Source organism: Mauremys reevesii, linkage group 3 (genome assembly GCF_016161935.1).
Source record: "Mauremys reevesii isolate NIE-2019 linkage group 3, ASM1616193v1, whole genome shotgun sequence".
Taxonomy (NCBI): domain Eukaryota; kingdom Metazoa; phylum Chordata; order Testudines; family Geoemydidae; genus Mauremys; species Mauremys reevesii.
In genome coordinates, this window is record NC_052625.1 from 100603695 (window position 1) to 100626543 (window position 22849).

A 22849-nucleotide genomic window follows, 5' to 3' on the forward strand; every position below is an offset into this window, starting at 1 on the left:
TATTCAAACAACACTAATGATCTAATTCTACTCTAGTACCCCAGTGTAAATCCAGAGTAACTACATTGGCTTTAATGGAACTATTTTGAATTTATACCAGTGTATCTGAGATTTTAACACTAAGGTCTTGATTCTCATTTACACCAGGACTCCCATCACCCCACTCTGGTAGTGTAGAGGGGCCTTAAAGTGCGTGAGATTATATTTACACCCATTTTAAGGCCCCTTTATAATGCCAGTGTGGTATAAAGGGGCCGCAGGATAAATAAGAACCTAGTCTTTAAGGGTCTCATCTAGACAAAAGCATGGGGGGGGGTAATATTAATACTGACTCTTGGCAATTTGTTTTCAACTTTCCTGATGTTTCAGTTATCTGTAAAAATGGGTAAAACACTTTCCCTAACTCACAGGGCTATTGAGAGGCTTTAATTAATGTTCATAGAGCACTTTAACACCCTTGATGAAAGGTGCTAAAGAAGTGTAAATTCTAACATTATTAAAATTAGTTAATTTCCAAGCACAATGAGAGAAATATATTGCATAGCTTGTGTTTAATTTCAGATAGACATTTAAAAAATTACAATAAGGAGATGCCAGTTGAAAATTCATTTTCAGCCCTATGCTCACTCATAGATGGAACTGAAAGTGGGGCTCCCTGGGGAAGCTGGGGAGCTCTGTAGGGAGCTAGGTCTAATCATCTTCAACTGGAAGGACACTAGGAAGGACACTAGTCATGACACACAACCTAAAATGAAAAGTCAAGAGAGAGTTCCCAGGGCTCAGAACACTCTTCCCACCCTGAGGGGGTAAAGAAACTTTCAGTTTCTCTGCTTGAATCAAATCAGTTTTAAATATGTGTACCAATGACCTAATTCTGTTTTCCAAAGATGTATTACTCACACAAGAAACCACAATGAACTCTTCAGAGCCATTCCAGTCAATTGTGGACTTACATATTTGCATAGTAGAACTCCTTGTGAAAAATCAATAAGAAAATGTATAGAACCCAAATCAGGAAAATAAATAAATAAATAATTAAACAAACAGTAAAATCAGTTAACAGGGCTCCAGTTACAGTTCAGTAAAAATAAATCTGCCTATATTCCGTGCCATGTAAGTCTATGAAAACTCCAGCACATACACATAAACAAAGCAAAACACAAAACATAACTTTCATGAAGTTTTTAATATTCTCAGATAAAACATGTTACAGAACTGTAAAAAAATCCATATATGATAGCATGTACATATAATTTAATATAAAGTTTGTTTTAAAGCTGTCAGAAGCAAAACCTCCTCTTTCCCACATCCCTCTCCTCTCTGCATGTCTCACAATATTTTCTCCATCTAAATATGAGCCCATCTTCTAATCTATATGTGATAAAGGAGTCACTGTAATTCAAATTGTAAGAGTTTCCACTGTAACAGGGATCGGAAACTTTTGGCACGCGGCCCATCAGGGAAATCCGCTGGCAGGACAGGACAGCTTGTTTATCTGCAGCGTCCGCAGGTTTGACCGATCGCAGTTCCCACTGGCCGCGGTTTGCCATTCCAGGCCAATGGGGGCTGCAAGAAGTGGCGCGGACCAAACCTGCTGGCCGCCACTTCCCGCAGCCCCCATTGGCCTGGAATGGTGAACCGCATCCAGTGGGAGCTGCGATCAGCTGAACCTGCGGATGCTGCAGGTAAACTAACCATCGCGGCCCGTCAGTGGATTTCCCTGATGGGCCGCATGCCAAAGGGTGCCGATCTCTGCACCGTAAGCTCAATTTTAACTGCACTTGTAGCTTTGTAAAAGAAAAGTTCTTGTCAGCATAACAATTTATGTGTAGTCTCTCAAAAGGACAATTTAAAAAAAATTAAGGTTGTCAGACAAGCTGCTTGAGACATGACTTTGAAAAACTGATGGTTTTTCAATTTGAAAGTTAACCTAATGTTTAATATGCTGAATCATTTCTCAAAAATCATGACATAAAAACATCTGACTTGTTACATATGCTAAATTCTCAATGAGGGTATCTTTATGACACTGGTGTACAGCATTTGTAGTTATGAGATGGTACTCTCCTCTGGATTATAACTTCCACTGGAGGCCAGATAACTATCACAAGGAAAAATTGTTGTTGCAGCTTAATCTGAAGATTGTGCGTTTTTCATTCCTTTCAGAAGGACTACTTCTGAGGTTCATGAAACCATGGTAACAGGCTGCTTCATTTTTGGAAAAGCCTAAGCAGTCTCTCTGCGGCTCTCCTGCTGAGCAACTAGTGCGGCCTCTGGAGAAAAGGAGAACCAGTTCAGTGTGACATGCTGCCCGGCCCATTTTCCTCCCTTCTCCTGTAATATTCCTACCCACTATGGGCCTGCTCCTGCTCCCACTAAAGTCAATTATATTTTGCACTTAGTTCAATAAGAGAGTATTTTATAACTACATTCAATTTAAAAGAGAAGTTTAAATTTTTTATTAAAAAAATGATAGTAGATTTTTCCCTAAAAAACCTGAACATCTTAAGTCACAAAACTGTATATTTGTATCTTTGTACACTTAGAATTGAAAAAGGAGCTCAATAATTTTTTTTAAACTTCATGTTGTTAAGCTAGAGCAAATGTTTGCAAAAACGTCTGAGATAGACCCATAAATGTAAGAAGTTACAGTGGAAAAACTAATATGCGCTTAAGAAATAGTAAAAAACAAAGACTGGAAATACTGTATCAAAAAAAGGATATAAATAAAACTAAATAAACAAATAAAAAGAAGGCACCTATCCTAGAAAAAGTAAACGTTTGCATTCTCTATAGAGTACTTAAGGCATGGAATCACATTCACATTTCCTACTAAATAGTAATAATTTACCACCAAAAAGAATAGAATTTCAAATAAAAGGGTTTTTGTGGAATTGCAGTTTTGATATGTTGCTTACCCAGTACCAGTGAGATACCTCCCTTCAAGAAAGTCCAATATAATCTCCCGAAAACACGATAAGATCATTTTTCACCAGTGATTACACACAAGGCCCAATGGTCTGTGATGGGATGTTAGATGGGGTGGGATCTGAGTTACTACAGAGAATTCTTTCCTGGCTGCTGGCTGGTGAATCTTGCCCACATGCTCAGGGTTTAACTGATCGCCATATTTTGGGGTCGGGAAGGAATTTCCCTCCAGGGAAGATTGGCAGAGGCCCTGGAGGTTTTTCGCCTTCCTCTGCAGCGTGTGGAACGGGTCACCTGCTGGAGGGTTCGCTGCATCTTGATGTCTTTAAACCACGATTTGCGGACTTCAATAACTCAGACATAGTTTAGGGGTCTGTTACAAGAGTGGGTGGGTGAGATTCTGTGGCCTGCATTGTGCAGGAGGTCAGACTAGATGACCATAATGGTCCCTTCTGACCTTAAGTCTATGAATCTATAAGTCTTTTAAGATAGACAATATTTTTATCCTTGATGTTACTAGATTAATCCTTCCAGTCTACTTATTATACATTTAAAAGTTATATCTGCACAGTTTGTTTCTCTATAGTTAAAATTATCTCAAAATTTCCATTATGAAAACTTTCCTAGAGATCTATACCCGCTGTGAAAGAATGTTACTTGAACTTATAAGTCCCTACGGTTTAAAAAAGTGCAAACAAAACAGAATTTAAGTAACTTCAGACACTTTAAAAAACTATATATAAAAAGTTTTCTTCCTTCAATCATCCTTTATTAACAGCTAGGATTTTTCATGCTGCCCATTAGTGAATTAGTCCCTTTGGAAGGACTGTGTTTTGTCTTGCGAAGTGTAGAGAAGAAAATGAAAAGAAGGTAACTTATTTACATGCAATTTATTACAAATTTATATTAAAAATAGGAATTGTCATGACAGATAAAACCAGTGATCCATCCATCTCTACCAGTATCCTGTCTCCAGAAGTGGCCACTACTAGAAAATTGAAGGGAAAGTGTAGAACTCCCATAAAGGACATATTTAATAACCTAGAAAGTTTCTTCTTAAAGTCAATCTTGATTGGCATTGATCATGTTTTATTATGCTCTAAAACTAACTGTTTCCAATATATTTTAATTAATAATTTAGCACAAGACAAGTTGATGATCAGCTAGGGTGACCAGATGTCCCAATATTAGGGGCTTTGTCTTATACACGCAACTATCCCCCCCTCTGCTGTCCCGATTATTCCACACTTGATATCTGGTCACCCTATGATCAGCTGAATGGGTGGAATTCCACATAGACTGTCTAGAAAGTAGCTGTGCACATCTTGGCAGAACACAGGCAGGCCAGAATGAGATTTGCGCTTTGCTATTGTGCTGCCAATATCCATTTTATGGTTTGACCCGGCTGTTCTTTAAAGCCTCCACTCTTTAGCATAATTGAGGGCTAATTCCGCAGAAAGAGGCAAGGTACAAACTCCTGTCTTTGTGAAATGATGTTTATCACAAACACAGCCCTTCCTTTCTGGCAGCTGTTTTTGCCTGAAAACTCTGAAGTGCACAATCATGTTACAAGTGAAGCAAAGCTGATCTCTGAGCCAATAATGCTGTCTGGCCACGTTAGTTCCCTTAGCACCATTTAAGAGGTGGCAGATCACCTCATCCTATTGGCAAAGTGGTGGACGCTGAAGGTACAACAAGCCCTCATCATATGCCAAATGCTGTTGTTTATATACAGAGAAAGAAATTTGGGGAAAGAAGAATTTTAGAGGCATGGCCTGCTGAGAAGTCTTGAAAGGAAATATTTGCCCTTAAACACATATTTTGCAATTCACATACCTGTTTGAGGAATAAAGCAACACTTCACAGGGCTAAGATTGTCTTAAAGCCTTGCCGACCCCAAGGCAGCAGTGATGCTGCAATGCACTTCTCCCCAGATGTACATATAAAGAATTCCAGAGAGAGAGAGATGAACTAATTAACACACTTACAGCCCATAACGTGCAACTTTTAAAAACCTTTGTCTAAGCTGTTTTGCCTTTATAAAATTAAATCTATGTAAAAGACTTCACTGAGAAAACTAGCTTATTTGTGAAACATTTTATAAAGACCTTAAAGCTCTATCCCTTATGAATTTTGGCTTAAAGCCCTGAGATACCACCTATCTGAGTTGATCAATTGAAACAAAAATAAAGCATTTAATTGAAAGAGCATGAAAATCGAGGCCCTTGGTCAGCAAGTATTTAAAGCACATGCCTAATTTGTTGAAAAATTTTTATTAAGGCAAAGATGCAATAAAATGATAACATAGTACACTATACATTAGTTATTCAGGATCATGTTAATATTCAGAGCACCTGGCTAAAGATTCTGGTTGTCCGAGTGGGGAGCCCTCCTCCTCTGAGTATGCTAAAAAGGGTGACCAAATCTCTAAATACCTAATATTTAGGATGCACATTCCTGATTTTAAGTACATGGGTAGTTCGACTGGCTTCAATGGGATTAATCATGTGCTTACAGTTGAGTGTGTGCTTAGATACACTGCTGAATTGGGGGCTTTAATACTATCAGGCCAATAACTTTGGGTACGTCTACACTACCTGCCGGATCGGCGGGTAGCAATCGATCTATTGGGGATCAATTTATTGTGTGTAGTGTAGACACTATAAATTGATCTCCGATCACTCTCCTGTCAACTGCTGAACTCCAGCTTGGCAAGAGACAGAAGCAAAGTCGATGGGGGAGCAGCGGCCTTTGATCCCGCGTCGCGAGGACATGAAGTAAGTGATTCTAAGTCGATCTAAGATACGTCAACTTCAGCTATGCTGTTCTTGTAGCTGAAATTGCGTATCTTAGATCGATCCCTCCCCCCAGCCCGTGTAGACCAGGCCTTTGATACTGAGGTGATACCCTGACAATGCACAAGGAGAAAATCTGGCTAGCTTATTCCTGTCACATTACTGCATAAATACAAAATAAACACTTCACTCTACATTCCTTTTTCTGCCTCAGTCACAACTCCACTGGGTAATCCTCACTTAAAAAGAAACAACCACTCTATGCCATACATAGCTTTTCATTTCACATTGATTACTTGCTAATGTCCTGGATTAAAAAATATCAAGGAGTGCTATCATATTTGTATGTTATTACCCAACGAGATTTTGAATTTTTATTTTCTCCGTCAGCAAGGATCAGTAATTTGTTCCAACACATTGTGGTTCATGTATTTCTCTTGAAGCCATTCCATTACCATTTGACAAAAGATGGAGTCTGCTGCGATCCAATCATGACAAGTACCCACCTCACTGATGCTTTTTTAATCATCAAGGATGACATGCCTGTCAAGCTCTTGATATATTATGTCAAAGCATATATCATTCAACATGCAAAAGTAGCATTCTAATACAGCACATTTGAGTATAAATGGGTTCATTTATGGAACGCTGAAATTTAAAGAAAGCAACTAAGAGAGAAAAGGAAAAAAAGAAAAAATACAAAAGAAGTGTTTTACATTGCCGGAGGAAAAGCCACATTTTTTTCAATCCTGGTCCTCTCCTGCTTCTCATGCTGACAGGGACTGTGGGAATGCTGAAGAGGCAGTGGACCACTTTTGCTATCATTTGTAACGGTGTAAAGTTGGCGCAATTTCAATGGGTTCCATTTTCAACCCCATCTCTCCCCAGCTCCCAATCTCACTGCCCAGCTAAGTCCCAATCTCCTTCACACCCAGCTTCCAGTCCCATTCCTCCTAAACTCACAAGCAAGGTCTTCCCCCTCTTCCCCGCTTCCCCAAATTCCAGTCTCACCAGGCTTCTTGTTCAAATATACTCCTTTCCTCTCCCCCAGCCCAGCTCTTGTCCCCTCTGCATTCATGTCAGGGGGCTTCCTCCTCAATGCTGCCAGGGCACCAGCTGTGGAGTCACTGAGGTCATAGGAGAGACAGGCTCCCTGCTTTCAGTTTTGGTGCCTGATCACATCCTGGCCCAGGAGCAGCACCTTCACCTCTGTCACCTGAAGCATGCTCAGTCACCCTGTAGGGATGGCACACGCCCAGTCTGGTTACCACCAGGAGCTGTAAGAAGCCCAGTCACACTCAATGAGGTTGGAATATTCAGATATTTTAGCTGCTAACCTCTAAGTCGTCTCTACTAGCATGTGAGAACTGAGATTTATAAAAGCTTATAATTTGGCCAAATTTGTGCAGATTTCCACAGGAACAGCAAAAGGCACATCCCTATCACATAGGCCACTATCCTTCCTGCTAAATTTCAAGTCCCAAACCATGGAATAGTTTCCAGAATTTTTTATAATTAGCAGAACTATGTATTTTTCCCTAGCCTTGTTCTAAGAAATGGCAGAACTGTTTTGTCTCAAACTTTCCAAAAATCTTCAGCCTGAGGCAGACATCCACTATGGAAAGTTTCAAACCAAGGGCTTTAAGTTTGGCAAAGTTTAAGCAAATGAAAACAGAATCTTATAATGGGAAATGTTGAGCAACAATAATTAATAACTGGCTGTGCTATCAGCCCCACCTATAATATCTCTCCTCCACTCCTTTAGGGGAAGCCATCAAAATGAAAACCAATAGAAAACATCTCAAGCCAGACAAGCTGACGGGGGAGGCAAAAAGGGCAGGGACATTAAAGCGCTGCCATGGCTGCGCTTTAAGGATGGTCCTTTGCTGCGTCAGCACTGGGCCACTGATGGGAGGCGGGGAGGGCGGGGGCGTAGCAATGTTAAAGCGCTGCTGCGGCAAAGGACCCTGCAGCGCTTTAAGGTCCCTGCCCCTTTTGCCCCCATTTCGGCCGCTGACGTGGGGGGCAGGAAAAGGGAGCAGCGGGAAAAGGGGTCGGCTATTTAAAAGGGCCCGGGGCTCCGGACGCTGCTACCACAGCAGCGGCATCCGGAGCCTCGGGCCCTTTAAATCACCACGGGAACCCCGGGTGGCATGGACCAGGTGGCCTGGAAGGGCTGGCTGGGGGATGCTGACCCCCTAGCCCTGGCCCTTCCACCCCAGGCCCCGCCCCTTCTGGGGGGCCAGAGCCACCCCCACCCCATACCAGTAAGTATCCTGAGTTACTTTCACCCCTGTGTAGTAATAATAATCTTTTTATTAGATTACACATTTGAATTTATATTCTTGCAAAGAGCTGTTAACAGATAGGCCTGCCGTATTTGGGACCCTGTGAATACGTATGTAATCCTAGATAATTATACATGTATATGTAGATATCTTAAGAAATTTCAGCATGGCCCTCTTAACCCATGGTCTGTTAACACACGGTCATTACGGCTTGACACCCGACATCCGCGCGTAAACAGGTCTGTACTGTACAGGCTAAATTTGTAGCTCTGATTACAGTTCATGACACCTTGAGACTACAAATATAATACAGAAAATACAAAATTGTTGCTAGAATTTTAACTTTTGCATTTCCTTATTTTATTTTAACTGAGCAAATTATTTTTCATTTATGTATACATAGACTTGACTGACTTCACCACAAAGCTTCAACACTTATCTGTACCTTAACATTTTAAAATCCTCTTTTACTATTTTTTTTTAAATAAAAGTTAAAATAGAATAAAAACACTCAGAGCGAGGCAAGACAGTATAAAAAAATTTAAGGAAACCAATGCAATTTCCACTGCATTTCACATCATGCTAGCCTCTGATTCATGTATAGAAATTGAGACTCTACTAATAACAGCTGAACTCTCACTTTTGCTTTAATTCAAGAATCTAATTATTTGGCTTCCTAACAAAACAAAAAGTGATGTCCACTACTCTCCCTCCACAATGACAGCAGCTCTCAAATGTCATTGGACTTGAAATGCTACAAGTACACTGCAGCATAATTTGACTGTTCTGCTAACATTGTAAGGAACAAACTGTCTGGACACTCACAGTTGATGGCATTTTAAAAAGATCACCAGGGAACTGATGGTCAAAGGGTAGTTTCAGTGCACTGATTTCCTGATATGTTTAAAAAAAAAAAAAAGGAAAACGTGTTAGCACTTGTACTCATGCAAGGACACACGGTATAGAAAATCCTCCTATAACATTTTTGTAAATTTGTGAGCTTCTCTCTCTCGTCTGATACATATACTACATACAGTACTCATTTTCTCACTAATGCTACCACTCAAGCTTTAAGATTAAGTATAACCTGCACCTTAACATGTCTTCCTTCTTTCTCTATTGTCTCAACAAACAAATGAAATAGATGACTGACACATGAGCAAGGTAGTTACCTGCTGATAAAATCTCCTTCAGGATAAAGAGAGATTATGAGTCCTTTCAAATTGGAGCTATAAATCTTTGCCTTGAAGGACAACTACTTATTCCACAAAGATAATGCAAGATGGGTTGAAGTATAAAGAAAAAATATAAAACTACTGAAACATGTCAGTATTAAAATGGTCATCATCATCATCGCCGGCAATCTGTGCAGAGAAAGCTTGTCCTTCTCAACAACAGAAGTTGATCCAGTAAAAGATATTACCCTCACCCATCTTCTCTCTCTAGCATCTTGGGACTGACACAGCTACAACAACATTTCATTAAACTTTTCCAAACAGTTTGCTTTCAGATGTTTACCTAGCACATCCATTTACATTTGTGAGAGGTGCATACACATAACTGCAGGCAGAATCAGGCTCAGAATGATTCGAGAAGTATGTTAATACATCAGTATACAGAGATGGTATTACGGTGGACATGTAAAACTGCTGTTGCACTTTATTAGAGCCGTGTGCTAGGTTGTTCTTTGCTACCATCAGATTCTCAGTTTTTCAGAGTGAAGAATATAGACTGTGATTTTCAAAGGGGCCTAGAAGAGTTAGCTATAGATCTTCCCATTGACTTTCAATGGGAGTTGTGCATCTAAGTCCCCTAGGTCCCACAAAAACTCAGCCTTCTTACATGCCTATAACGTTCCCAAAACATAATGGATGCTATCCACATAAAATAAAAAGTAACATTATTTTATTCTTTTTTACTAAGGACCAGATTTTTAAGGTATGTAGGTGCCAAAGGATGCAGATATGTGCCTAGTAGGATATTCAGACGTGCTTAGGCACCTAACTTCCCTTGATTTCCACGGAACTCAGACCCCTAGGTGCTTTTGAAAAGCCCACAAAATACCCAAGGTCCTGAGTTCCATGGAAAACAATGGAAGTTAGGTGCCTAGGCACGTCTGAATATCCCACTAGGTACATATCTGCATCCTTAGGCACCTACATACCTTAAAAATCTGGCCCTAAGCGCCCAGTATGAAATTACACCAGTATTTTCAGTTCATCTGAAATTGTCATGAGACCATGTAACTGTGTGCCTGACTTTAGTAGTCACTAGTGGCCTTATTTTTAAAGATAATGAGCACCTACAGCTCCCAATGATTTAAATGAGTTTTGTGGGTACTCAGCTCCGAGAAATCAGGCCATAAAACCTGCCACCCACACCCAGTCAGAATTGTTGATAGAAGTGTGATGCTTTCTTTGCCTGAATTTGCCTGACAGAGTATGCCCATTCTCAAAGCTGAAGTGTGTCTACAGCTGATTCTGAAGCAGTATGTCTGAATCAGTTTTATATCTTTTAGCATATGGGGCCTTTTTACCCTTAGCTCAAAGTTAATATGATAATCTGTGAATACTTTACATAAATACAACTAGCTAGGCTTCAAGAAGGAAAAATCAGCTTAAATTAAAAGGACTATCAGTGTGCATGGCAAAAGCCATATAGTTCAAATTATCTAACCTCTCTGTGTCATTTGCCAGGTGTGATAGGAACTTTCACAACATCCTTCTGTGAAACGCAGCAAACGAAGGCGTTGTTTGGATGGCCCCATTTCAGTGAGACCTAGCTCTGAACTTACTCATACCTATCCAGACACATTGCTAGCCTATCACAGTGTCTCTGTTTTCAAAGGGATCTTGCTATTCAGGCATCAAGAACACATTTTGGCAGCCACTTTCATAACTGGTATCATTCTTCCTCTTTGCTGCTGAAATAAGATAAGAGTTTTACTTGCAACCACCAATTGCTTTAACTTATTTTTTCTGAAGCCAACTGAGTGGTAGGAAACTCAACTGCTTGAAAGAGATTAGAAGGGATGGCAAAGACTGTCATATCTTGAAACAATCTTCCCTTTCAGGTATATTTCAATCTATGCTCTCAGCTGGTTATAAAACTTAGCCCACAACAGGCGCTAAAAGAAATCATAACAAATTGCTTCGCTTTTGTGTACTGTATGAGGCAGATATATTAATGTATTCTTTATTAGCTAGGAAGACCAAAAAAAAAACAACAAAAACCACAGGTCTCCGGTAGATTGCATGAAAGCTATGGAAGAGCCTGGATATCACCAAAATTCTGGAGAACATGTTCTCCATTAGAGACTAACAAATTTATTTGAGCATAAGCTTTCGTGGGCTGGGCTGAAGCCCACCAAAGCTTATGCTCAAATAAATTTGTTAGTCTCTAAAGTGCCACAAGTACTCCTGTTCTTTTTGTGGATACAGACTAACACGGCTGCTACTCTGAAACATGTTCTCCATTATACAGTAGGAAACAGAAAACACCCCTTTCCTAATAATAACTATAGTAAGGAGAGTAATAATAAAACAACAATGACAACATTGACAACAAAGTACTTTACAAAGGTTGGGGGGAAATAGTCTCATTTTACACATACAAATACAGCAGGGGCACAATGAGATCAAGTCAAGATCATAGAGCAAGTCAATGGCAGAGCCAGAGCTGGAACTCCAAGACTGGGGGTGATTTTCAAAGTCAAAAGGGCAGTGAAATGCCCAACACCTCACTGGAAGTCAATGGACTTTGCGTGTTTGAAAATCTCTTTTCGGCATTATAGATTTCATATAATACTTTATCCGGCTCCAGGGTTTCTGCCGCCCCAAGCAGCAAAAAAAAAAAAAAAAGGGCTGTGATAGCGATCAGCGGCAGCTCCACCGCACCACTTTCTTCTTCGGCGGCAGGTCCTTCCCTCCAAGAGGGACCGAGGGACCCGCCGCCAAATTGCCACTGAAGATCCGGATGCGCCGCCCCAAGCACCTGCTTGCTGAGCTGGTGCCTGGAGCTGGCTCTGATCCCTAGATTTTGAGAAAATGTAATACTGAGTTCTGATCTGATATGAGCACATCTCAATCTTTTTCTTATAATTGACCAGATCTTAATAGGGGGACTGTCTCCTGGGCCAATTTCCTTCCATTCATAATCACATAGCCTACCCTTCCCTCTTCAGTCACAATTACATAGCATCCCTTTGGCAACTACAGCAAATGCTTACATGGAAGAGTAATGCTGGCAATGTGGCTTTAGCAGTCTTGTAATACAATATAGCAGCTGGAAACAAGGAGAAGAGCCAGCCATGTGATTAGCCCTCTCTCTAAGGACCATCAGCAAATATTTACTAGACCAATGGTCACGAGACCACAGCTTGAGGATTTCTGCAATACAATATGTAGTTGAGATAGAATTAGGAAAACGCATTTCTGTGCCTTGACTATCATTTACCAGGTTTGTTTACTTCACAGCAATTAATTTACTTAATTAGTCACTTAATTACTGAAGTGTTATTTAGCAATATTTTCCTAAAACCACAGAACATATGGAGTTAACACAACAGGCAACTGTGCAGACTGCTAAAACTACTTACTGAGATGAAGTTAGTCAGGATAAGAAAACAAATGATGCTTGTATCACACAAATTGTTTTGCCCTGTGAAGAGCTGATTAACTAAGAAAATACTCCCCTAAACAAGAGAGAGAGGGAGCAAGCTAAGGAGTTCTCTAGCAGCATTTCAATTTGCATTTGGGAAAATTAATGTTTTCCAGTGAGTAGTATGCAATCCTTTAGTTTTTTTGAGTATGCAAATAAATCTGATTTTTATAAAAAAAATTATGGTATGACTTCCAATGTCTAAAAGTAGCAACAGGTTACACAAAAGATAGGATGCTAAACCTACTATGAAAAATCAGAATGTGGTTTAAGTATAGGATTACAGAAAAAAATAGTTCAAATGTTTCACGAAATGGACTGGTCAGATTTTGTTTTTCTAAATAATAATAAAAGAATTATGATTTCTAAAGATGATAAAAAATAGTCAAGCTTCTGCCCCTGACATGGATAACACTTCTTGCCTATTCAAAGGAGTTCTATAGTGTTGTGATTTCTATTTTCTTCCTTTAATAGACTTCAGATATATTCCCTCCTCTCCCCCCTCCCGAGTTGCTCAGAATCTTTTCTCCTACTCCAGTTAAGTCTCTTTGCTTTGTTATTCACAGTGACACAACTATTGATAGCAGCTGTAATGTAAATGCAGGTTGTACATAGCAATCGTTTCTGTACTATGCTATAGGCTCTGCCATAGTTATCACACAACCCTTTCCTCCCTGTGTTCATTCCCAGAAACCAAACCTGCTGGTCAAAGTAATCCTGAAACTTTCTGCAATAATGTAGGTGAGCAGAAGTGTATGGAACCTTGATGAAGTGTACCTTGAGTAAAGCCATTTTCACTTACTGTACATTAGCAGCTTAGAAGCAGCAACTGCTTTAGACTGAATTCTAGGATTTAAAAAAAGATTAACGACAATTTAGTTTAAATTTCTCAAGTTTCTTACTTGTTAAATTATGATGGAGTTTTTGGAGGAAGAGATGGGGGGCGGAAATAGGTGAAGGAGCAAGCATCAAAGTACACTGCATTAGAATTTACATTTGATCCCGTAGAGCAATTAGAATTGAATAAGAGAACTACCTTTCAGCTCTCACAGGAGAGAGAGAAAATGATCAAAAGTAATTTCATTATTTTTAGACAACTAAGTCTTCACTAATAAATAAACTGAACTATTTTAGTAAGTGAACATAATATTCTAAACTGGGGTTCTCAAACTGGGGTCGGGACCCCTCAGGGGGTCATGAGGTTATTAGATGGGGGGTTGTGAGCTTTCAGCCTCCACCCCAAGCCCGACTTTGCCTCCAGCATTTATAATGGTGTTAAATATGTAAAGAAGTATTTTTAATTTAAAAGGGGGGTCACACACAGAGGCTTGCTATGTGAAAGGGGTCACCAGTACAGAAGTTTGAGAACCACTGCTCTAAATGCATGTGTGTACTATTTAATTCTGAGAACTCTCATCTTTTAAAAGAAACTGCAAGTGAAACAGATTGGCACTTCAGACTAGGGTGACCAGACATCTCAGTATTATCCCACTATTAGAGGCTTTGTCTTACATAGGCAACTATAACACTCCCACCCAAAACAGAAACTGCCCCAATTTTTCATACTTGCTATCTGGTCACCTTACTTCAGACACTTATCAATTCTCCAACCTGCACTTTAGGCTGCATAAATCAACTCTTTTTGTCAAACCAAATCACAAAAAAATGCTTTGCAAATGCAATAAAGAGACAGTGAATGGCCAAAATACCAGCCACTGTTATTAAATAAACAATATTAATCAACCTACACCAGACAGGAAGTCTTTGCCAGACTTTACCAAGATCCAGCATGCTTATAACCCACACCTCTGCAGGAAGCACACAAATTTGGACACACCTTGAGAGTAATTACCATTACCTGACATTTTCTCAGCATGGTACAGTTCATTCTGCTGTCACGCAGGTGTGTATGTCCTCTCCTAACAATTGCAAAGGGCAAGGCTTTAATCTGTGGATGAGAACAGATTTACAGCCCAATACCCTGTTGCCCTCCCCATTCTCACACATATTCAAATAGAGAGGGCAGGTGGCTTGATCCAGCTGCTCCCTGGATCATGGTTTATTGACGAAATGTGCTTTTATACGAGAGAGTGACCTTTGGCAAAGCATCAAAGACATGAGTGGGAAAAATACAAATTCAAGTAGGTAAAAATAGTCCGGTAGTAGCAATATTCTGGTAAGATCACAATTTACAGGTACCAGTTAAGTAGCTTTTAGAAACTGAAAATAATTAAGCCATTATGTTTTTATATGTTAACATTAATTTGTGCAAGAGCTTTTTCTAGGATAAGGGAAAAGGAGCACATTTGAGTAACAACTCCTTAGATTTTATCATGCATTATCCATTCGCAAGCATGTCAGGTGCTTGAATGGGAAAGGTAACAGAGAATAATTAAAAATAGATTTTTACTCACAGGAAAGCTACAGCTCTACCTCTTTAATAAATCTAACCCCTTTTTACTGTACAGTTAAATAAATGGAAGAGTAAGTCATGATTAAAACACCCAACAACTAATATTCCTACTCAAGGGATAGTATCTCAATAGACATCTGGAGAATGTACTGATTAATTAATAGATTCATTAATTAGACAGCTGTACTGTTAGAAGATAATTTAATTGTTTGGATTAATAACCCTACTAATTAATCCTAAAGAAAATTATCAACCTTATAGTTGAGAAAACGCTGACTTCCTAAATGTCCAGCTGTGTGATTAAGATCCCCATTCTAAAATATGGTAGCTAGCTATAGACTGACTTACAGTACCATATGTGCCGTGGGAAGACAGGACACCCTTGCTATAGCAAACCCATTGGGATCCAGGCCATTTTTCGTTATAGCCAGGGGTTTGTTATAGCGAAAGAGCCTCGCCATAGGGATGGGGGCAGCTGACAACTCCTCCAGCCACGTCACTGTGGCAGGGCTCGAGGTGGGATCCAGGGACCAGGTTCATTATAGCCAAAGATTCGTTATTATGAAAGCTATTTTAGCGAGGATGTACTTTATTGTTACAGAACAATTCTAAAATGAGTCATGTCTCAAGTCTCTTCTACACATACACGAACTGTGCAATATCACAATTATCCAGGTATTTCTTGATTTTCTGCTATGGCATTGATGAGGGGATCTGAGAATAACAATGGCAGACAACAAACATACAATTGGAAATATACAATCATGTGACAAACCATTTCTTAAGTTAAAATCACCAAGATAGGCAAAAAACACACGTGCGAAAAAGAAACTATCTTCTATGAGTATGTTTAGAGTTGGGCCAAAATATTCATATGTAACCTTATTTAATAGCCTTGTCTGATCAAGAATGTAGCTTGCTTCCATTTTTCAGAAAATAATATTTTTTTAATTATATAGAGGATTTCATACAAACTATATAAATTCAAGAATCACTTCACCTACCACTGCAGTGACAAATGATTGAAGGTCATCAGAAGGGCAGCCAACTCTTGGATGAAGTGTCCCTGCTGTTCAACAGCAAGTCCAAAACCCCATTATAGGACTTTCCTCTCTTACAGATGGAGTTGTTAGCAATACTTGCAGTTAAAGTTGCCAGCACTGATCATTAGAAGACCCTTTTTTCTGTTGTGTATACCTTTAAATGTGAAGGCTGAAAATTTCCATACTGGATGTCTGCTCCAGGCTTCTTTTTGCTGGAAAGTTTCAGCAAAAATGGTTCAATCATTTTTGATAACAAGAGCTAGTAAAAAACATGTCGTTTTGCCCATGTTAAAAAGATTCTTACAACCTTATAGTTGAGAAGCTCTAGTCCTTCCATGATTTGGAGCAAGGACTTAAAATTTGTCAGAGGGGTTGTTTGGTGTCACGAATGTGCCTTTTACTAATCCCATGAAAAACTGCGTAAATGTGGTCAAGTGGTCAACTGCCTAAATGTGGTCACACCTCCCACATGTGTAGTAGAGACAGAATATGGTAACTGAATGATCTGAAAATTCTGTCTACACTGACCATGCTCTGTCCCAAGGCTGAAGGTGCTGAGCAGGACTATCTCTGCAATTGCTATTTCGAGCTGTTGTGGTGCCCAGCATCAGAACAGCAGAGAGAGTCTCGCTCCTGTGCTCTCAATGCTCCCACTTCTGGATCCCAGGCAGTGTGAAGGAGTCATCACACTGAAATGCAGAAGAAACAAGAACTGCACCAAGGCAGGGCCAAGGGAGTATGCAGAGCCAATGAGTCTAAGAGTGGGGAGACAGAAATTGGATCATAAGCCAGGGAGGCAGAGGGAAAGACTGGGCAAGAAGACTGAGGCAAGAAGCCTATGAGGGGAAATGGGATGAGGAGCTCAGAGAGGGGACTGGAACTGAATTGGGATGGGGAGACAGGCTGGGAGTCCAAAGAAGGGAGACAGAATGGCTGGGCAAAGAGACTGGGATAAGAAGCCTGGGGAGAGATGTCAGGAACTGGCTAGATAAGGAGATTGTGATGAGAGATAGAGAGAGATAGGACTGGGATAAGAACAGGCTTGAGAGGGGTCAGGCATGGGGGGAGGGACAAAAGGGTCCATGATCACTAGCAAACACTCCCCTCCAGAACCTGGAATGGAACCCAAGAGTTCTGAGTCTCAACATTTGTTTGCAGTCAGCAAATATCTGTGAAACCCACTGGCAACATGTCTCATCCCCCTCTAGCACTAGTCCACACAGAGGATGACAACCTACTACTGCAATCAGTTACTCCGTTAACTCAAGTGGCAGCAGTCGGTGAGATAGACCTAAAGGTTTCAATCCTGTTGATGAACCTGTGGCTCTCAATATGATGCTACATGGTGGAAATTACACACAAAAACTGTGTTAAAGGAGTATTAAGGAAGCAAAGTCAAGCACTCACAATCTAGGAAATTCCAGAATGAAGGCTGCCTGTGAAATTTTAATTCTGCCCCCTTGTACAGATGCATTATGATACATCCTTTTGAATTACATGATCACATACCATCTTTTCCACAGAATCCCTGCCCCATTTGGTACACAGGATCGATCTGCTCCGGGAATTAATCGGGATGGTGTAGTGAAGGAGACTGTTCTCTGTTGGACAGCTGCTTCATTTGTTGTATGAGCTAGAAGTAATGTAGTGAATGAAGTAGGGAATTGCAGGAAGAGAGGACAGTCTCATTGTTAAGGCAGCTGAATATTGATCTGGATACCTGAATTCTAAATGCTGCCTCTGCCAGAGCTCCTTTGTGATGCTAAACTTTCCACATGTGGCCACTAATTGTATATTCCTCATTTTCTGTGTGCCCAACTTGAGACTCAGGGGTCTAATTTGCAGAAGTGCTGAGCACTCAGAGCTGCAGCTGAATGCAATGGGAGCTGTGGTTTGAACATAAAATGCTATATAATGCAACATATACTGAAAAATCAAGTCCTAGGTATGCCAAATTGAGCACCCAAAATTAGTGGATGATTTTGCCCTTAATCTCTTGGTGCCTCAGTTCTTCATTCATGAAACAGAAATACTACTTCCTCATGGGAATGTTGCGAAAATACATTCATAATTTTTGTGAAGCAATAAGAGACTATAGTGATGAGCACAAAAAAAGCGCATGAGGAAATAAGTAATTCTTTATTCAGAGCAGAGTTTGAATAGTGTGCAGAAAACAAGACATTGGGCATATAAAGAATAAGGATAAAACAAAATTTTGACCACCACTCAACCTGTGCACTGATTGAGGGATGGGTCCTACAGAAAAAGTAATACGTGATCATGTAATTAAAGACTTTTTCGCAATGCATATGCCCAAAGGGAATGAATTACAGCTGCACAGATAACCTTAATTTTGACATTTCCTAAACTTTTGATTGCTTGACTTTGCAACCTTATTTGTCTTTTAATTTAGGTTTTTGTTTGTAATAAGATTATTAATGAAGTCTTTGCACATACTTCACATTAGTACTATGCACAATTCTCCCAGACACCATCAGAGGCCATATTTTAAAGATATTTAGGTGCCTAAAGATGCAGACAGGTGTCTAAAAGTATTTCAATGGGAGTTAGGCACCTAGAAAATCCCATTAGGCACCTTTACCTTTTAAAATCTCCCCTAAACCCATATTTTCAAAAGTAGAGACCCTAGGTTCATGAACAAAAATGTATGCACCATTATGACTCTGCATACCAAGAGTATATGTGACTGCTAATGGCCATTTAGATGCCTAACCAGACTTAAAAATCTAACACCAATAATTTCATTCAAAAATTTATGGTGAAATCCTGTCCGCATTGAAGCCAATGGGAATTTTGCTAAGAATGCTTACTTAATATTCAGTATGACATTTGGACATCCCTACAGAAAACAAGGTTCCTACTCATCAAAGAGTGGAAGGATATGAATGTGGTAGACTTACAGTTTTCTCCATCCTTATAAATATATTGACTACATTTAGAGATGACAAAGACTGGTGGATCTGAACATTTTGGAGCTATGAGAGAAGTTATAATGACTGGAGCTGCAGGGCCTGTCACTGATGTTGGCTTGTGTGTCTATGTGTTCTTTCATTGTGCTGTCCTGCATCACACAGACAGCTGGTTTAGTGCCCAGTGTTTCTCAGTAACACTGTTCAGGCTGCCCAGTGCTTCTGTCATAAGAACATAATAGCGGCTATACCGGGTCAGACCAAAGGTCCATCTAGCCCAATATCCTGTCTTTTGACAGTGGCCAACGCCAGGTGCCCCAGGGGGAATTAACAGAAGAGGTAATCATCAAATGATCCATTCCCTGTTGCCCATTCCCAGCTTCTCACAAACAGAGGCTAAGGATACCATCCATGCCCATCCTGCCTAATAGCCATTGCTGGACCTAACCTCCATGAATTTATCTAGTTCTTCTTTGAACCCTGTTATAGTCTTGGCCTTCACAATATCCTCTGGCAAGGAGTTCCACAGGTTGACTGTGAGTTCTGTGAAGAAATACTTCCTTTTGTTTGATTTAAACCTGCTGCCTATTAATATCATTTGGTGACCCCTAGTTCTTGTGTTATGAGAGGAGTAGATAACACTTCCTTATTTACTTTCTCCACATCAGTCATGATTTTATAGACCTCAATCATATCCCCCATTATTTGTCTCTTTTCCAGGATGAAAAGTCCCAGTCTTATTAATCTCTCCTCATACAGAAGCTGTTCCATACCCCTGATCATTTTTGTTGCCCTTTCCTGAACCTTTTCCAACTCCAATATATCTTTTTTGAGATGGGGTGACCACATCTGCATGCAGTATTCAAGGTATGGGTGTGCCATGGATTTATATACAGGTAATATTATATTTTTTGTCTTATTATCTATCCCTTTCTTAATGGTTTCCAACATTCTGTTCGCTTTTTTGACTACCGCTGCACATTGAGTGGATATTTTCAGAGAACTATCCACGACTCCAAGATCTCTTTCTTGAGTGGTAAAAGCTAATTTATACACCATCATTTTATATGTATAGTTTGCTTATGATTTCCAGTGCGCATCACTTTGCATTTATCAACATAGAATTCCATCTGCTATTTTGTTGCCCAGTCACCCAGTTTCGAGAGATCCTTTTGTAGCTCTTCAAAGTCTGCTTGGGACTTAAACATCTTGGGTAGTTTTGTATCGTCTGCAAATTTTGTCACCTCACTGTTTACGTCTTTTTCCAGATCATTTATTAATCTGTTGAATAGTACTGGTCCCAGTTCAGATCCCTGGGGGACACCACTATTTACCTCTCTCCATTCTGAAAACTGCCCCTTTATTCCTACCCTTTGTTTCCTATCTTTTAACCAGTTACCAATCCATGAGAGGACCTTCCCTCTTATCCCATGACGGCTTACTTTGCTTAAGAGCCTTTGGTGAGGGACCTTGTCAAAGGCTTTCTGAAAATCTAAGTACACTATATCCACTGGATCCCCTTGGTCCACATGCTTGTTGACCCCCTTAAAGAATTCTAGTAGATTACTGAGGCATGATTTCTCATTACAAAAACCATGTTGACTCTTCCCCAACAAGTTATGTTCATCTACCTGTCTGACAATTTTGTTCTTTACTATAGTTTCAACCAGTTTGCTTGGTACTGAAGTCAAACTTACTGGCCTGTAATTGCCGGGATAACCTCTGGAGCCTTTTTAAAAAAACTGGCGTCACATTAGCTATCCTCCAGTCATTTGGTACAGAAACTGATTTAAATGATAGGTTACAGACTACAGTTAGTAGTTCTGGAATTTCACATTTGAGTTCCTTCAGAACTCTTGAGTGAATACCATCTGGTCCTGATGACTTATTACTGTTTAGTTTATCAATTTGTTCTGAAACCTCCACTAGTGACACCTCAATCTGTGACAGTTCCTCAGATTTGTCACCTAAAAAGAATGGTTCAGGTTTGGGAATCTCCCTCACATCATCACCCATGAAGACTGATGCAAAGAATTTATTTAGTTTCTCCGCAATGGTCTTATTGTCCTTAAGTGCTTCTTCAGCATCTTGATTGTCCAGTGGCCCAACTGGTTGTATAGCAGACTTCCTGCTTCTGATGTACTTAAAAAAATGTTTTGCTATTACTTTTTGGCTAGCTGTTCTTCACATTCTTTTTTGGCCTTCCTAATTATATTTTTATACTTCATTTGCTAGAGTTGATGCTCCTTTCTATTTTCCTCACTAGGATTTAACTTCCACATTTAAGGGATGCCTTTTTGCCTTTTGCTGCTTCTTTTACTTCGTTGTTTAACCATGGTGGCTCTTCTTTGGTTCTCTTAGTAGGTTTTTTAATTTGGGGTATACATTTAAGTTGAGCCTCTATTATGGTGTCTTTAAAAAGTTTCAATGCAGCTTGCAAGGATCTTACGTTTGGTGCTGAATCTTTTAATTTCTGTTTAACTAACATCCTCATTTTTGTGTAGTCCCCCTTTATGAAATTAAATGCTACAATGTTGGGCTGCTGTGTTTTCCCCACCACAGGGATGTTAAATTTAATTATATTATGGTCACTATTAGTCTAGCTATATTAATCTCTTGGACCTGATCCTCTGCTCCACTTAGAACTAAATCAAGAATTGCCTCTCCTCTTGTGGGTTCCAGGACTAGCTGCTCCAAGAAGCAGCCATTTAAGGCAGTGGTCCCCAACCTTTTCGTCTGGCAGGCGCCAGATGAAGGACCATGGCGGTGGTGGAGCATCCACCGAAATGCCGCCGAATTTCTGCGGCGTTGTGGTGGTGACAACTCTCGATGATGTCGCTTGTTGGTGGCAAGTGGTGTCATCAGGAGGCGTCGCCACCAAATTTCTGCCATGGCACCCGCGGGCACTGCGTTGGGGACCCCTGATTTAAGGTATCAAGAAACTTTATCTGTGCACATGAATCTGGTTCCCATTAATTCAGGATCGGGATGGCAGTGGGGCTGCTGGCAGGTATATGTAAATTATTGTTGAATTACCGGCCCTGACTGCCAAATACTCCCAGACATTTAGGAATAAAATTTAAACCACATCCAGTATCTACTGTCCTGAGGTTTGTCTTTAAGGAGAAATACATTTATTACAAGTTTTGGACATATTTCAGTTCTGACACAAATGCAAAGGAAAGTAAAATCTAGTGGAGAAAATACCAGTAGAAAATTGTGACTAGATATTTTTGCTCAATGCATTCTCATATGTGCAAGGGAACATTGTGGTAAGGGGAACTATGTATCTCCTGAAATTTTTCATTTTGGAATATTTTTTGCAGATCTATGTTATGAATTTGTGGGATATAGCCCTGAAATAACTCTTACATCAATTTTTCTATTACATGGTGTTACAGAAAGATACCTATTTAGATTCTTGTAACTTCAGCCAATAAATGTATTTTATTACTACTGTTCTCAAAACAAATGCCCAGCACAGAAATGTGTTTGACAAGCATCAAAAGAATTAAGAGAAACTGAATGACTTACTGCCTGTATTAGATTAACAACTGAAGTGTATGAGGAAAGATGGACCAAGTGGGATGAACTGGTTAAAAATAAATCATTGATATAACATTTGTTGGAATAACTTTGACCCATAACTTACATTGTTTGACTCTTTTGTATCCCCTTACCTTCTATATGTGACACCCAGTTTTTCTGCTTATGTAAGAAAGTAACTTGCACTGTCAACAATTTTGTTTATTTTACATAAAAAATAGTACCCTGAAAGCTACAAAATTGAAAT

The 22849-nt window shown here is 39.8% G+C and overlaps 1 protein-coding gene across 2 annotated transcripts in view; it reads right to left on the minus strand.

The window, feature by feature from the left end:
• The window catches only part of SAMD5 (sterile alpha motif domain containing 5), a 725756-nt gene that overhangs the window by 641335 nt on the left and 61572 nt on the right, over positions 1-22849 (minus strand). The window lies entirely within an intron of this gene.